Source organism: Macrobrachium rosenbergii, chromosome 31, assembly GCF_040412425.1.
Source record: "Macrobrachium rosenbergii isolate ZJJX-2024 chromosome 31, ASM4041242v1, whole genome shotgun sequence".
Taxonomy (NCBI): Eukaryota; Metazoa; Arthropoda; class Malacostraca; order Decapoda; family Palaemonidae; genus Macrobrachium; species Macrobrachium rosenbergii.
The window spans coordinates 20,033,168-20,050,802 of NC_089771.1; the positions used below are offsets into that span (position 1 = coordinate 20,033,168).

The 17,635-nt window shown below is 36.5% G+C and overlaps 1 protein-coding gene across 1 annotated transcript in view; it reads left to right on the forward strand.

The window, feature by feature from the left end:
* The first annotated feature begins 1,195 nt into the window (after nucleotides 1-1,195).
* The window catches only part of LOC136855402 (protein inscuteable homolog), a 176,031-nt gene continuing 159,591 nt past the window's right edge, over nucleotides 1,196-17,635 (forward strand). Inside the window, exon 1 of the mRNA XM_067132390.1 lies at nucleotides 1,196-2,157. The gene's annotated coding sequence lies outside the window, so the exon portion shown is untranslated. The remainder of the gene's footprint in view (nucleotides 2,158-17,635) is intronic.

Sequence of the window (17,635 nt, forward strand, 5' to 3'; positions counted from 1 at the left end):
GTGTCTAAGGAAGTAAAGGTGGGAATGCATGAAGAGAGTGCTGAGTGCCTTCCGTTGTGGAAATAAATATGCAAGGTGAATGAGAATAAAAAAAAAGGCTGGATCTGTTGTTGGGGTGATCCATTTGTGTAGTGTATGTGATTTAAAGAGAATTTAAAGGGGCGTACTGTGAAAATAGATGTGGTAAAACAGGTTTACGTAGATGGAAGGATATAGCAGAATTCCTTTAGGTGTAGAAACGTTTGAGGTGCTGCTGATAGGTTTTATGTGCATGTGTGTGAAGTGGCAAATGGGATCTTTCCTAGATAGTGACCCCCAAGGATTTTCGGTGGTCATTATCTACGACTAATATTTCTTTGAGGACATTATCTTTATGATATTTAGTCTTTTGTTGATGGTTTCACGGTCATCCCCACCGGGCTTGTACTAAACACCCCGCAAAGGTGGATACATACCGGGTTAAAGCCCTTGGGGGTCACTATCTAGTAAAGATCCGGCAAATGTTCTGGGAATTATACGAAATCTAGCAGTTAAGGTTCAGTGGCTGTTTCTTTTCCTCTACTACGAAGCTTTGGATTCTCTCCCTCCTTCTGTTCTTTCTTTGCTTATAACCTTACGTGATTCAGCTCACCATTCCTCCTTTTTTTTCCTTGCGCTCGTTCTCCTTGGACCTGGGTTCGACAAGAGATTTAGGTTACTCACCTCATCGGCCTTTACTCGTAAATGAAAGTAAAATTTATTCAAACACTGTGGAAAGAACTATGAACTCTAGAAGAGCTGTTATATCTGAGAACACACACACACACACACACACACACACACAGAGAGAGAGAGAGAGAGAGAGAGAGAGAGAGAGAGAGAGAGAGACTAAGTATAAGACGAGCTAAGTGATGAAAGGTACTTCGTACTCAAATATTTAATATGCAGTGGTCTTAATCGTTTATCTCTATATATATTTCATATTAAATACTAGTCATCGATATTTTGTTTTGTACTTATGTACCACTTGTATATCAAGTTTATATGACTATGTAGATCATTAATTAGAATCTTCGTTCTGAACGTCCCAGGAATTAGTTTGGATCCTGACAGCAAAACATCATAACAAGCAAAGGCTCCTTGTCGAATGGCCTGGTAAATGCACCAAACCAAAACATACCCCTGGTTCCGTTTGCGTAAGAACTAGCAAAGTTCCAGATTTGCAGGTCTGACATTCCAGAGTGTACACCTGTGCGTCCCAGGGCCTCCTTATACACACACACAACACCTTTCCAGCAGCAGTTCCCCGATCGCCGTGATCCCGAGAGGACGGTCTCTCTCGTGCTAAGCTTACCTCGGTCTAGTGGGTGGCTGAGCAACACGTGAGTGTTGGCTGTCTGTTGTTGTCGCCGCAACAGGTGGAAACGAGCAGGTACTCTGGATCTTCTGAGGGGCTGCAGTTTTCTTCCTTGTGGATTCCAGCTGTGTCATTTTCATTGTGTCATAGAATCGAAAAGATAGAAGTGTCAAATGCTAGGATTATACGCCTGAGATCGTGACTGCAACACCGACAATTCAAGAAACTTAAACATAGTCTCCTCGGGGTGTTTTCTTGACACTGGCTTTTCAGTAAACATGCCAATTACTCTCAGCCGGTGATGTTTTTGCTATAACCACAGGTTGTCGTAATCACTGTGGCTCAAAAGGAATTCACATCAAAGGCGGTCATTCTGAAGCCCAGCTCTTGCAGGAAATACCAGAACTTTTTCTAACCTCGGCGTCGGCGTCAGGATAAGTAGTGGCATTATGCAATAGTGTTAACAAGCGTCTACTTTTTTTTTTTTTTACAAAGAGGTGTGATTTCGCCTCTGTAGGGATTTGCCCTGACTAGTTTGATAACTGGGAGACGATGTTTTGCAATTATTCTGTTGTGAAGTTCAGTGTGCCAACTTACACAGATCCCCTTTGAATGCAAGTACCTAAGCCACAATCGATTACCAGTACATTAGGAACCAGGAGTACTGTATTTTGAAAGGCGAACGACAACAGCAGCAGTGAAGGTTAACTAAGAAAATTTAAGATGAGAAAGGATACTTGTGTTTTGAACGATTCGGACTTAGTAACTGGTACGTCGCCCTACTGAAGGATTCAGTCAAGGGAAAAATGTCCCCAGCAGAGGTATGTACAGTACAGGTTCTTTGAAATTCACTCGTGAACATACGCATGCAAATATATATATATATATATATATATATATATATATATATATATATATATATATATATATATATATATATATATATATATATATATTATATATATATATATTATATATGTGTGCTTGTGTGTATACACATATGTCTATATGTATATGCATGTAATTTATATTTGTAAATATATATTATGAGGATAGTGGCCAGTTTGTTATATATTGTAATAGCCACGCTGGCCTCTTCAACTTTCGACTTCTTCACACTTTGGGGTAAGTTTTTTTTACAATGCCTGGGACTCAAATGAAAAACTTGATGCACATACACACACACATATACAGTATATATACATACTATTTATATATATATTTGCATATGCTTAACCATAAATGTATATATAACCGATGTGCGTGTAATATTAATGTTCGTTTTGCAGACCATAGATAAATTTTTTCTGATAAATCTAGTTTCTTGAACTTGTTTAATTTAGCTTTTTCAGTTTTCTTTTGGAATGGTGTTGTCTCAGTTCTGGTTTTCAAGCCCCAAGGTCACTTGGCTGGCAGGTATCATACCCATTACCATATTTTCTTTTAATCGATGTTACCAATTTTTTTCTTTTTAGTTTTCTGTAAAAGAAAACTATTGAGATGGCTTTGTCTGTCCGTCCGCACTTTTTCTGGCCGCCCTCAGATCTTGAAAACTACCGAGGCTAGAGGGCTGCAAATTGGTATGTTGATCATCCACCCTCCAATCATCAAACATACCAAATTGTAGTCCTCTAGGCTCAGTAGTTATAATTTTTTATAAGGTTAAAGTTAGTCATGATCGTGCGTCTGGCACCGCTATAGGTGCCAGCAACGCAGGCCACCACTGGGCCGTGGCTGAAAGTTTCATGGGCCGCGGCTGAGTGTTTCATGGGCCGCGGCTGAGTGTTTCATGGGCCGTGGCTGAGTTTTATACAGCTTTATCCGCTGTACAGAAAACTTGATGGCGCCGAAGAAACTTCAACGCATTTTTTACTCGTTTTTCTATTTTTTGTTTTTGTTTTTGTTTTTTGGTAATGGAATGCAAATTTCATTATCTAGTTCTCGTTTAAAAAAATGGAGAAGCGAAGTGTTGCTGATGTCCATCACCTTCGTCATTGTCATGATGATTACCAATATAAACTAGCAATTATCAATTGTTTATTATTTGCCAATATTAATTTTCTTGAAGGCTATTATATTTGTGTATAAAGTTTTAAAGGTTTCATCTGAAGAACATGTTTCATAACCTGTAAAATGATGGTGTTTAGTGGCTCTTTTCATAATCATCAAATCATCTCGTTCCTTTCAATTACGTTTTTAATTCCAGTAATCAGGAAAGATTAGCGTTCTGTGACACTCAAGTTTTACTGTGTTTAACGTTGAGGACATGATGATAAGCCATTATTGTTCACCGTTTGATAAATCGACTTTGGTTGTTTTTATCCTCCCACCTACGCCACGAACTTTCGTTTTCATTAGGGCGATTGTCAGTGGTCGAGTTGATTCATTTTTACATATCCTAAGTTTTTAAACATTAAACAACTTGCCCTAACCGGGTGTGGCTCCAGACAGAAAACGACATAAAGGTCACTGCCCCAGCCCTACTTTAACTGCTGAATTGTGGATAAACCCTCTGTGCAGAAAACTAACACACTAGCCACTTCATACACCACGCTGCGCCATTCAACTGTTTTTGCACGCACTCTAACTTATCCTGAACACCAAGGCCTTTCCTTTCCAATTTCTTTCTCTCCATCTAACACTTGGAAATTATTCACGTTTTTTCACCAACCTATTATCCTCCATTCTTTTCCTAGGATCACCTGTGCTATCCTTTTTACCACTTTGTATTTTTTACATTTCCCACCCTTTCAGTTCTGCTTACACCTCCGGTGTGACACAAGCAGTTCATTCAAATAGCTTTCTCTTCTTTAATTTGTATTCATCATCCAGACTTCACTTCCATAAAAGAATGTTTGTTCAACGATCCTTTCATAGATTCCAAAATTGGCTTCCACAAGCACCTCAGGTCTCTTCCTGGTCTTTTGCACACACTGCTATGCTTCTTGTCTCAGTGGTGGCGACTCTCCCCTTTTCTCATGGTACCATCAACCATTATACATGTATTAAATTCCTAGGCCTGCTTGAAACAGCTGTTTCTGTTCTTCCACTTTCCATTTTCACATTCGTAGCTCCATCTTCCTTGTTTACATTAACCATCACAACCGTACCCGTTTACATTTACTCAACTTTCTCTTTCACACGTTCCAGCAGTTATTCTTTATTGTCCTTAATGGGTGCTGTATTACCTGCAAACTTCAATAGCTCGCCCCATTCAGGACTCATTTTCTTATCCCAGAACCTTGTACTCCTAACTTCTCTTACTTCTTCCATCACTCCATCCAGGAAGGGATTAAACGGTCATGGAGGAGACATAAAACACCATTATTTTCCTCTAGTTTTACAATAAGCTAGTCAGTCTTCTTTTCATATAGTTTAAACAAATGCTTTGCTTCCATTATAAAAACTCTTAATTACTCTTAACCCTTTTTACGCCTTACCTCTTCAGCAACCCCAATTTGCCTTTATTGATTCTGTCTCAGATTTTCTCTTGGTCCATGAATGCGAATACAGCTCTATTTCCAAACTTCTCATTTGTTTCATAACAAACACATTACTCATACGTCCTCTATCCTGTTTAAATCAACACACTTGTTCCCATATTAATCCTTGTCATGTCTTACTTTCTCAGTCAAAATCCTACCATACACCTTCCCCTGCTTTAGTAGCAACTTTATAATTCTGGGACAGTTATTCTTTTTACTCATTTCTTCACCACATTCCATCATCCAAGCCTACCTTGATAAACTTAGTCAGCAACTCAATCATGTTATTACCTCTGCACTGTATCATCTCACTTGTAATCCCATCAACTCTGGTCACCTTCCATTCTTCAACCTCTCTATTTTCCCTCTTTGTCCCCAGCAGTAACTTCCAAAACCATTCTCATATCTACTAAACTGTTTTCAGACTTAAGCCAACCATTTCTGCCATTCCATTACTCAGCTCTACATCTTTTTTTCCCCTTCACGATCACCAGTCATCAAAGTGCTGACTTCAGTGACCCAGTAAAGCATTCCCTTCAGACATCTCCACCACTGTCTTTTCTTCTGAGATCCATTTGGTCCTTAACCTTTCTGCAGTTACTTTCCTGTATGAGAGGCTCTAATCCTCACCAAAGTTCTTGCGTGTCTCCTCCCTTCTGTGTTTATTACTTAAAATTTTTTCACTTATTTTCATCTTGACTACCCTATCATGCCTCTTGTATTATCTGAACACGATCTACTCGTCTATTATAGAACTTAAAATTATATCTTTTTCTTCCTTCAGTCAACCACTCATTATCTCGTCACCTCTTAACTGTATTTATTCCCTCTTCCTACCCTTCTTTTCCAAAATTATTACCTTCTAACCTTGTCACATCATTTCAGAATGCCCATATTTTGTTGATTCTCTTGTTAAGTGCACGTCTCAACTCTTGTTAGACTCGCCTGTTTTAATTACATATACAACTCCATTTTCACCCAGTCTTCTCAAGATTAACTTTTGCTCAAGTCAGTTTGTCAACTGCTCATCCATCTATTTTGCACTGACACTTAGTTTAGCTAGCTCTGTCTCACAATATTAACTTTAAGTCGATTCCGAGTATTCTCCCCTCTCCAGACAGGTTTAACATGAGTCTGTCCATTTTTCTCACTGTGGGAAACCAGCACCGTACTTCTGTCACCTACTGTAGCATTCAAATCACTTAGCACAACCGCAGTTTTCATATCCCCTAAGCCCAGCCTGGCACAGATTGAGATTCTCTCGATAATGTTCTTTTCTCGTTCTTTTCCACTCGCCTAAACAACTTTTTCTCCTGCTACACAATCTTGCCCATACCATTCACTCATTGTCCTTCCGAATCCTGCACAAACTGATCTTAGCTCTGACTAAGTGCCAAAGCACCCAGCATTCTCTCCGTAAGCTAAATACCACACGTTTCTCTTTTGCACATTCAAAACTCAAGGCTCAGTACTATATATATATATATATATATATATATATATATATATATATATATATATATATATATATATATATATATATATATATATATATATATATATATATATATATATGTGTGTGTGTGTGTGTATGTGTATTTATGTATATATATATATATATGTATGTATATGTCTAGAGCAACTTCATCCCCAAAGACATGCACATAACCAGACTACTAAACAACACTTTCTGAAGCCATTCCTCGGAAGGACCTTGAGTTTCGATGACTTCAGTTTTGCTTCTTACATTAAGAGATCAGAGGTCAATCCCAAGGAGAAGAAGCGACGTGGTCCTGTCTCTTGTAAAATCGTTCGAGAAGAATTGCAGAAAACTGGTTGATTGGACCTCTGCCTTCAAGGAAAGAAGCCGTGTAGTCGAATGCAGATATAAATATTTTCTCCAAAATTGGACAGTTTTTTCTAACAGTGGGTTGACTCTTGAGAAAAGAGGGTCAGTGATTATTGTAACATTCATACTTTGACAGAAAAATTTAACCTTAAAGCACTGGCTACTTCGTACTTCTAAACAAAATGCATCAATCGCCCCTGTCTTTTACCTACATTCTCGCTTCCTGAATGTGTGCGCGCCCACGCGGTTGCGCCTACTTCCACGTGTGTGCCTTTGCACTTATGAATAAATATTTATTTTTGTAGAATTGTGGGTTTACACAAACTGTATACACACTTGCTTGCCAGTACGCAAAAATTCTCATGTAAATGCAAATCCAAGCTCCATTATCAATTACCGCAAGGAGATTCAAGGTTTCGTCTCCTCTGGAGGGAAGCATAGTAGCTTGGAACTCCTCTGGATCCTGCTCTCGACAGCCGTCGCTTCTCTTACAATTCGGAGATCTCGTGCAGCCCCCGAAGATGATTTGTATTTGAAAAGGAGTCAGATTGCATCTCGGACCTGCTCATAGAGAGAATGGGAAGGTCCGAGATGGAAGAGGGATGCGATGGAAGTTGGGAGAAATAATGGTTAAGGAAGCAGGGCCATTATGGTCCTAGGTGCTGCTGCGGGCATAGCTGGCTTCCATAAAGCATTGGTCCCGCCATTAACACTGTTGTTTACTGGGCAGTTAGTTGCCCCTCCTGGTTGGGTTGGTGATGCAGCTGAAATGTCTGGGCTGTGTGCGGATACTCTGCTCTGTTGTATTCCCAGTCTGTGGATGCGGGGGGCCTTGTTTTCTGAGGCGTTTTGCCGTTGTTATTTTCTCCTTTTCTTTTACGTTTCCAGTCATCCGAGTCTCTAGTTACCTCTGAATTAGTTACCTCCAATATTTAGTGATGCGTTTCATTTGCCCCATTACCCTCGTCATTGAATGTATCATAATTAAAACTGTAATCAGTAGTACTTTTTATAAGTGTATGCATGTCATGCATATATATATGTGATTAATTAAAACTGTAATCAGTAGTACTATTGATAAATGTATTCATGTCATGCACCTATATGTGATTTTGAAGTGTCCTTTATCAGTTTTAGTTTAGCCTACCAATTAGACCATCCAAAACGGAATTTTGTTTTCTATACATCTTACTAAGACCCTAAAAGTAAAAAAAGTGCCCCCAAGTTCTGTGGTAGAGTTTAGCTCGCGACCAGTATTACTGCGATCGTAATATTGCACTTTCCACGTACACACCATCTTTCTCTTGGAATAAATCTATTGTGCCACTGTTGTTATTAGCGGTGAATCATGTACCTGGTAATCAGTCAATTATTGTGGATTGCAGCTTGGTTGAAGGGTGTGGGACTAGGAAATTAAACCCAGATTACTTGCTGAGAACCTGAAGGTAAACTCTACCTGGAACCACCGCCTCTATAGGAGAAGAGGTGTATAGTTTAAAACAAACGGCGCTAAGTACCTTTGTAAATGTGTCATACTTAAGATATTATATTAATTGCATCACGATGTCCTGCGCTTCGTTGTATGATAGTTTAACGCGGAGTTAATTGTTCGTAGATTATCTATGTTACAAGTGGAATACGTGTGACTGCACATTATATATGCATAATCACAAAATAGCTACACAACTACAGTGTATATATATATTATATATATATATATATATATATATATATATATATATATATGTATATATATATATATATGTATATATATGTATATATATATATATATATATATATATATATATATATATATATATATATGTATATATTATATATTATATATATATATATATATATATATATATATATATATATATATATATATATATATATATATATATATATATATATATATATATTCACATTACTCATAATAGGCTTCAATAAGACGGGATGGTTTTAGATTCCAGATTCTTCATCTGAGAACTTGATGAAAGCCTAATATTCTCGATTTCGTTAGTGCGTCACTAGTCCCTGATTCCTCGTCCGTCGCAGTGGACTTATTATCAACTAAAAATTCCCCTTGGTAACTTGAAAATATAACCGAGGTAGAGTGAATTGGATATTAAAGGACGTTTGTAGCTTTTATTGTATATGAATCCGGTGATGTGATATAGTCATATATATATATATATATATATATATATATATATATATATATATATATATATATACATATACATATATATATCAGTATATATATAAATCAGAGAGAGAGAGTGAGAGAGAGTGTTTCATTCGAATAATAGTTGTTTTTTGTTTTCCCAACTAGTGTGAAAACAAGTGAGTGATTGTCAGGTTAGTCGTACAAATGTCGTCGAACATATTAATGCTTGTCACATTTCAATTTCTTTTTCATTCTCTTTATTCCCGTTCGAGTTGGACTCGTATTTCTTCAAAGGCTTGTTTTTGAGCGAGGAGGCAACACTGGATCAACCTGCTTAACCACTCCAAGGCATAATGAGTTTCTTATGCTTTTGCTCTCCATGAATGCATAATGATAATATTCCGCAGCCATAATTTAAAAATGTATAAATATACATTCTATACGTATCCTTATAGCTAGAAAATGAAGGTGCCTTTTAACCCCGTATTCCATAATGCAAATATCTCCCCACCTCTCTGTACTCTAATGTCCCGTGGCAATCATGATATGCAGATTTCCCAAATAAGACGAGAGAGGAATGCAACAGCATTGCATGGAGACCGGTAGAATGCACGCTACTTCTCCTACCGCTGCCGGACATGCAATATCCTTTGGGGAAATAAGGAGGGTAGCGTGTTGGGGGTTTTATGATATCAGCATCCAGGAATTATGGGATGATGCATAGGGATGCCCCCGTAGGCGGGGGTGGTGTAGTGCCGTCAGTGCACCTCACACTGTGCACTGTTGGCATTACTTAAGGTTCTTTGCAGCATCCCTTCGGCCCCTAGCTGCAGCCCCTTTTCATTCCTTTACTGTACCTCCTTTCATATTCTCTCTCCATCTTGCTATCCACCATCTCCTAACATTTGTTTCTTAGTGCAACTGCGATATTTTTCTCTTGTTACACCTTTCAAGCCTTTCTACTCTCAATTTCCCTTTAAGCAGTGAACGACCTCATAGGTCCCAGTGCTTGGCCTTTGGTGCGAGTTCTATATTCCATTCCATTCCATAGGGATGCACTGTTCTTATGAATTCATATTTTAACACGATTACTCGTCCTGAGATACGTGCAGTGGATTTTGAAGGCAAAAGAAGGTACTGAACTTTGCTTTTATTTTTAGTTTGGAATCATGACATATAGAAATATGTGAAAAGGACTTGTCTTATATATCTGTCTTACGCAGTGATAGATATTCACAACTGATAGGTGAACGGATGAGCCGTACACTCATTAGCGAGGAAGTGTCGTGTATTTCCAAGATGATGGACTCTCGCCTTTGCTGGTAGGCCCAGGTAAATCTGTTGAAATAAATGGATCAAGTTTATATATAAATTGGTTCATATTCCATTTCTTATAGAAGATATCTTTTTTATAGCTGGGTTCAGTTATATTTGTTTCCAGAATATTATTAAGATAAAATATCTTGAGCACCTTTCCAGTCAATGGCTCGATTGTTTTCACTGTGAGAACAAAAATTACACTTTTCTCCTGTGCATATCTGTTTGTTCTCTTTTCAAGTGATTTGGCAGTTCAACCACCGTAAAAGTTGTCACAAGACTTACATGAGCTTTGGTACACACATCTCTCGCCGTCCCCCCCTCCCCCTCGTCCCCCTCCTCCTCCCATTCCCCCTCTCCATTATCCCTCCCCCTCCCCTTTCCTCGTCCCTCCTTTCCCCTACCTCCTTACATGTAGACTGTCATTCCAGAGTTTCTCAGGCAGCGCCAGGTTGGTCAGCTAATGTTACATAAACTCAGTCCTTAAGGGGATGCGGAATATATTTGAAATTATTACTTTATGGCATTACGAGGTTTTTTGTGGTGTACAGTTTCTTATCAGGCGCAAATATTATTCAGCCGTCTGTATATTTGCTTGTACAGTCACCCAAGCGTTTATAATGTAAATTGCTACCACTGTGTATCAGTCCTCTTGAAGATGTCTTATAGAAAATTAAGATGAAACTTGTAAGGATTTATACTCCTTGGTACATCTGCATATTTACATAACGTGCTTCGGCAATTTCAAGCACACACACACATATACATGTACACACTATATATATATATATATATATATATATATATATATATATATATATATATATATATATATATATATATATATTATCGTTGTTATGTAATGATTCTTATTTGCTGCTTTGTGGAGCTTGATCTCTTATTTCTCTCTCTCTCTCTCTCTCTCTCTCTCTCTCTCTCTCTCTCTCTCTCTCTCTCTCTCTCTCTCTTCATTTTTACTGTCGTCTTGAGGATTCGCTGTCATTTTACCTTCCAAAACCTTCAGTATGTAATGGAAATAAAAGAAATAAAACCTATTCAAAAAGGGAAGATGATTAGTAACTGAATTCTCTCGAGAAAGAAAGACTAAATCATTCGCCAAGTGTTTGTCAGTCTAATGGAAAGTGTCACACAGAGAGAGAGAGAGAGAGAGAGAGAGAGAGAGAGAGAGAGAGAGAGAGAGAGAGAGAGAAAGTAATTGCCATGCTCGTGGTAGCAAATTCGAGGAAGTTGCAGGAAAGCTGAAATCCAAATAAGAGGATCAGATATCACTGTTAGGAATAACAATGTTCTCCATTATCATCAACGCCATCCTTAAAGGACTCGTTAATGACGTAGGCGAGGTCCTGCAGGGTCCCGCGATTTGGTTGGTAATGACCTTGAGGAGTTTGTTGTTAATTAGACTCGAGAGACTTTGTTCAAGATGTTGATTTTAGGTTATTTATCTCTTGAAGTTCGATGTCATTCTCAATGCTAAGGAACTATTGTTTTGATGTTAATTTAAATCGAAGGGTGTTTTGCACGCTCATTTGTAAGGAAGTGTCGTTACATTGCATTGGTAATATGAGGAAAGGTAGTAATACGTTCGCGTATCATTCTATTGTGATATTGTTTATTGTTTCATCCGTTACTTGTTTAAAAACAATTGTCTGTTTACTGCTGTATTGTACTGTTATAACAATTATGGTTGCAGAGTATCTTCCGTTCTCATTCAATCCAAGGAAATAGTGGTGGTTGCAAAAGATGCTCCGCACCAAGTGACGACAAGCATGCTACCGAAGAAGTGGAGCTCTGGGTGCCTTGAAGGATGTAGGAAATTCCAGAACATAATTATATTTTACGACATTGCAATATAACACTTCACCTCTTGAGAGATTGTTGCCAGTCCTTACAGGTGATCTTGGGAATTATATTTTCTTGAAAAGGTGAATACCCTAGTTTATTAAGGATTCATTCTCAGCCACAATTTGTAGACAGGCAAAAGAAGGCAGTTACGTTTGTTTCTGTTCTGCTTGTTTACCTACGCAGGTGTTGCTGACGTTTCAAATTGTGCTGCATAGGAGCTGGGGATTTGGTACGATACATGTACACATGCGCTACCGGGGTCTAAGCTATGTCAGGCAGGGCAGCCGATCGAGGCTACGGTCTACACCCAACGCCAAATCAAAGTCCTTCAAAAGAAGGCATCTTGCTTACCCCATATAAAAAAAATGGGAAAAAGCACGTTAAACGAAGAAGAAGAAGAAGTGTTTTGTATCCTGCCAGTAGTGTGATTGGCAGATTCCTGAACGATCACCCCTTGAAAGAAAACACAGGTACAGTACAGGAAATGTTTGAGAGGTCGAGTCACATATTTCTCAATGCCTTGAGCTGGGGGGGCAGAGGGCGGGGTGTTTAGAGGAAGGGATAATGTGGGTGTTATACGTGCCTAGAATAAGTGATTGTCGGCCTTAGGTAAAGTGTTAATTGGGCTCATAATTCTTGGGGAAGTTTCATTTGACTACTGTTTGAGTGAAAATGATAGGGGTTACTTTTTAGATGACTGGTTGTCGTATTTGGCAAGGGAAGGAGAAGGTTGTTAGTTCATAGTACAGTATCATTACGATGTCCAGTTCTTGCAAAAGCTGACCAATTGAGAGATCTTGAGACACTCAAAACTACCCTAAAGGGAACACGAACTACGGTTCACGTCGTAGGTCACTGACCAGCATTTCTCTCTCTCTCTCTCTCTCTCTCTCTCTCTCTCTCTCTCTCTCTCTCTCAAGTTTCCAAGCAGGTATACGCAAGTGCTGGGAAGTTCATTGGTGATATGTAGTAGTTATAAAGCATAGAAATTTGAGAGAAATTAAGATAAGGCTGCAAGGTCGACGTTATTGTTCGCTATCGGTGTTCCAGTCTTTCCTCCGGAAGTGCATGTGGAATGAGGATATGCTAATCGATGTTTGGGGAAAACGCCTTTTTATGGGGAACCAGTTGTCAACAAGGTATTATTATTATTATTATTATTATTATTATTATTATTATTATTATTATTATTACTGGAATCAAACACCACCAATTGCTTAAGTACATGTTTCAAACCTCCCATACTTGACGTTGCTTAACTCCTTAGGGGGAAAATGCCGTCAGTGCACCTCATGCGGTGCACTGTAGGTATTCCTTAAGGTCCCTTGCAGCGTCCCTTCGTCCCCTAGCTGCAACCGTTTTCATTCCATTTACTGTACCTCCGTTCATATTCTCTTTCTAACATCTTACTTTCCACCCTCTCCTGACAATTGATTTATAATGCAACTGCGAGGTTGTCCTCCTGTTAAAACTTTCAAACCTTTTTACTCTTAATTTCCGTTTCAGCGGTGAATGACCTCATAGGTCCCAGCGCTTGGCCAGATAAGATTAACCATATCATAGGATCCAATTTTAAGGGGAGCATCCTGACCCTAAAAACACCAAATGCCGTGACTACCAACCATTAAGTGACTTCCTCATATCAATAGCCCTCCCGTGTTACACCAAAACCATTGTTGCTTGAAAATGGATAGAGATACTATCCGAAATATAGGGCTTTATTATATGTAATTTGTTTGATTTATATCAGCATTATTCTTCTTCACTTTACCAGGATTTCACAGTTTTTAAAAAGAGTTTATGCACTATGTATATTGTATGTATATATATATATATATACAGTATATATATGTATATATATATTATATTTATATATATAATAGATTTTATGTATATATATATATATATATATATATATATATATATATATATATATATATATATATATATATATATATATATATATATATATATATATATATAATATTTAGAGCGAGAGTAAGTGAAGATTCTTGTGGTTGGTCGAAGGTGGTTGAATTACAGCCGACGGACGAAACTCCATTGGCGGAAGTATCTTTGGCCGACATGGCAGCAATGAAAGAGATAAAACGGTTTGGAAAGGGCATCGGGAGACAGGAGCTATGAACTTGCAACCTTTCCATACCACCAGTTGTGAAGGTAGTGAGATCCTTTGCTCTTCACTGGTTTTATTACCTCGAGATTATTGTTGCGTCTGTTTTGACACTTGCGAGAATTTTTGTGCTCTTATGAATGCGCATACATAGAGAATTAAGTGGGTAATTTTGTCTTCGTTTTTCTACTGATTTGGAATAGAAGGCCCTAGGTTGACTGTCCTCTCTCTCTCTCTCTCTCTCTCTCTCTCTCTCTCTTTTACACCCGAAGGAAATAATTTGCTTATTTCCTCTGTATTTTTCTGTACCCCATTTCCGAGGACGAAATGGGTTGGATGTGATGTGGACGATATTTTGTATTTCAGATTACTTTCTTATTACAGTCAACATAAACGACCCATCAAATCACTGGGTGGTGATTTGAATAGTGAAGCAGAGGCAATGAGGTTATCTCTAGAACTGCCAAGTGGTTTTCGATGCTCTGTATATTTCCTTATATCACCAAATTGTTTTTAAGGTGTTTGGTATTGTGAATGCACCGTCGATTTATCATTCACTTTCCACGTCTCTGATTAAAGTCGCAGGTGACGTTCATGTGGCCAGAATATATATATCTTCATCTGTTCGTTAAGGAAAGACGTGTATATAAATGTGTATATACATTATATGCATATACATGCATATACATATATATATGTGTGCGCGTGTATATACATATATTTACACAAACATATATATATATATATATATATATATATATATATATATATATATATATATATATATATATATATATATATATAAATTCTTTAAAACAACGATAATGATAGTTTAAACATTTCTCTTTCAATCTACAGTACTAATCGTTCTGCTCATTACTTGGAAGCATATATATATATATATATATATATATATATATATATATATATATATATATATATATATATATATATATATACAGTATATATATATATATATATATATATATAATATATATATATATATATATATATATATATATATATATATATATATATATATATATATATATATATATATATATATATATATATATATATATATATATATATATATATATATATATATATATATATATATATATATATATATATATATATATACAGTATATATATATATATTTATTTATAATATGTGTGCAAACGGTTAATAGATTGAATAAAAAAAAAAACAGAGATAGAAAAGATTAACCTTTCATTACCGTTGTTTACCAAATCCAGAGGTACTGACATTTAGTATTAAAGAATCTAAGAGCCGTTTATGTCGATTTAACTTCCACTCTGTTCTTTGCGGCGAAAGTTACTGACATTTAGAAACTGTGGAAGAAAGTACGTATCATATGCTCGGGTTTCAGTTTATAGTTGGGATATATAAAAGGGTGAATCTGTTTTCCTACTTTCTGATCAAAAGTCGACAGGTTTTGACGCACAAGCACTGGTGTAGGTTACATTAATTGCAGGTTCTTTCCACGCACAAGCTTCGGTGCAGGCTACGTCTTCATCGGCCGAAATTTAAGGAGCAAGGGATAACAATTACAGAGTTTCCACGTGCTCTCACTCAGAGGAGATCAGAGCCTTTGCAGTTGTTTGATACAGATCGGGTGCAAGAATTAGTATTAGTGGTAGTCGGGATATGCCTTTGCAACGGCTCCATGGAATCTAGAAAGTTGCATTTAATGTAAAATGAATTTGGTGTGGGGAGAGAGAATGAGTTTAGAGACTTACTGCTTTCGTTATTATATACTTATAGAAGTAAAGGTACATAATTTTATAAAATATTCACTCATAATTGTAAATATAATTCAATATGGAATCAAATATGATGAGAGTGAGCATTTCTGTTTATTTTATACCAGCATTGTACGAGAATTCTCCAAAGAAAATGCTGTGTGATTTTTAATACATTAAAAACATATTAGATATCGGTTTTACAAATTATTATCATCAGGAGTTAACTTGATATTAAAACATGTTTAATTTTAAGCTTATTAGTTAGATTCTCTAGAAAAGTATCACACATACACACACGTGTGTGTGTGTTTGGTATATATAAAATATATTTATAGTTTATATATTATATATATATATATATATATATATATATATATATATATATATATATATATATATATATATATATATATATATTATATATATGTATTTATATGTATAAATATATATTTATTTATATATATTATATGTATGGGTATATATACATACATATACACAGCTATTCTCTTGGACACTACGTTTTGGAATTTCATGTTCTCGATATTTTTCCTTCACAGAACCTCCAAAACGTAACGATTCGTAAATCATTACCTAATATAATCAGTTCGAAGTCCTGGTAATAAGCGGCATTAGAAAGAATGGTAAAAAATGGAATGAAAGAATGAAAAATAAAGCAAACGTGTCGAAGAATGTTATATCAAATTCTCTCTCTCTCTCTTTTCCCATTGGAGGCAAATACAAAGAAACCTCACTCCGGTAAAAGTGATCAAGAGCTTTTTAAAGGAAAAGTTACAGGACTCTGGTCAAATAGAAATTATTATAAAGTTAAAAAAAAAATAGTGGTAATTGTTTATAATGTTGACGGTTGAGGGAATCAGGTTTCGCTAAGTACTTTTGTATTTTTTTTAAAGTCCAGTCTTCGGTATACTCTTTACGAGAGTGAAATGTCAGAACCATTAAATATTATATTTTTGTTTAAACCTTGGCCAGCTATCTGTAGATATGTGGATATGAAGTTAATTTCATTGATGTTGATCACTGCTAAATCATTTATTCTGTTGTCTTTCATTAATTCATCTGTAAAGCAGTATTATGCACAACATTTTATAATGCTTTTTCATTTAGAAGTTGATATTATTAATTGATGAGCGTTTTCGTTAACTCACTTAGTTTTAAATAATTATTTGTCTTGTGTGCAATATTCTGTCAGTTATTCATCTTCACCTTTGTAGTTGTAAGAAGACCTGAGTCACTTATCCGATTTGTTGGAGTGATGAGTATGCGACTCAAGCATTCTCACTTCTTGGGTAACTTCCTGATTTTGTTGCCACTTTTCTATTTTTGCTTTCCATCCCACGGAATGACGTTTCCTCTGCTGTATCCCTTGTGTTTCTCCTTGCACTGACTCATGAATTTTATTATAATTATGTATCATTGCTTCTGCATTGATCTTATATTTCCGGTACTATTTCGCTTTCTCTTGCATTTTGGATAGACTGTTGCAATGGCTTCCCAGCTTCTTGACTTAAAAGTAAATTTTGTCTCCATTTGATATTTAATGTAGTTTTAGGTTTCGTATTGCTTAGCCCCTCTTTCATCCTTTACTATCATCCAGTATACATATTTCATCCTTTACTGTCATCCAAAATACATATTTCATCATCTTCTACATCTCATCCAGCTTACACTCATCCATAGTATTTTCTCTCATGTT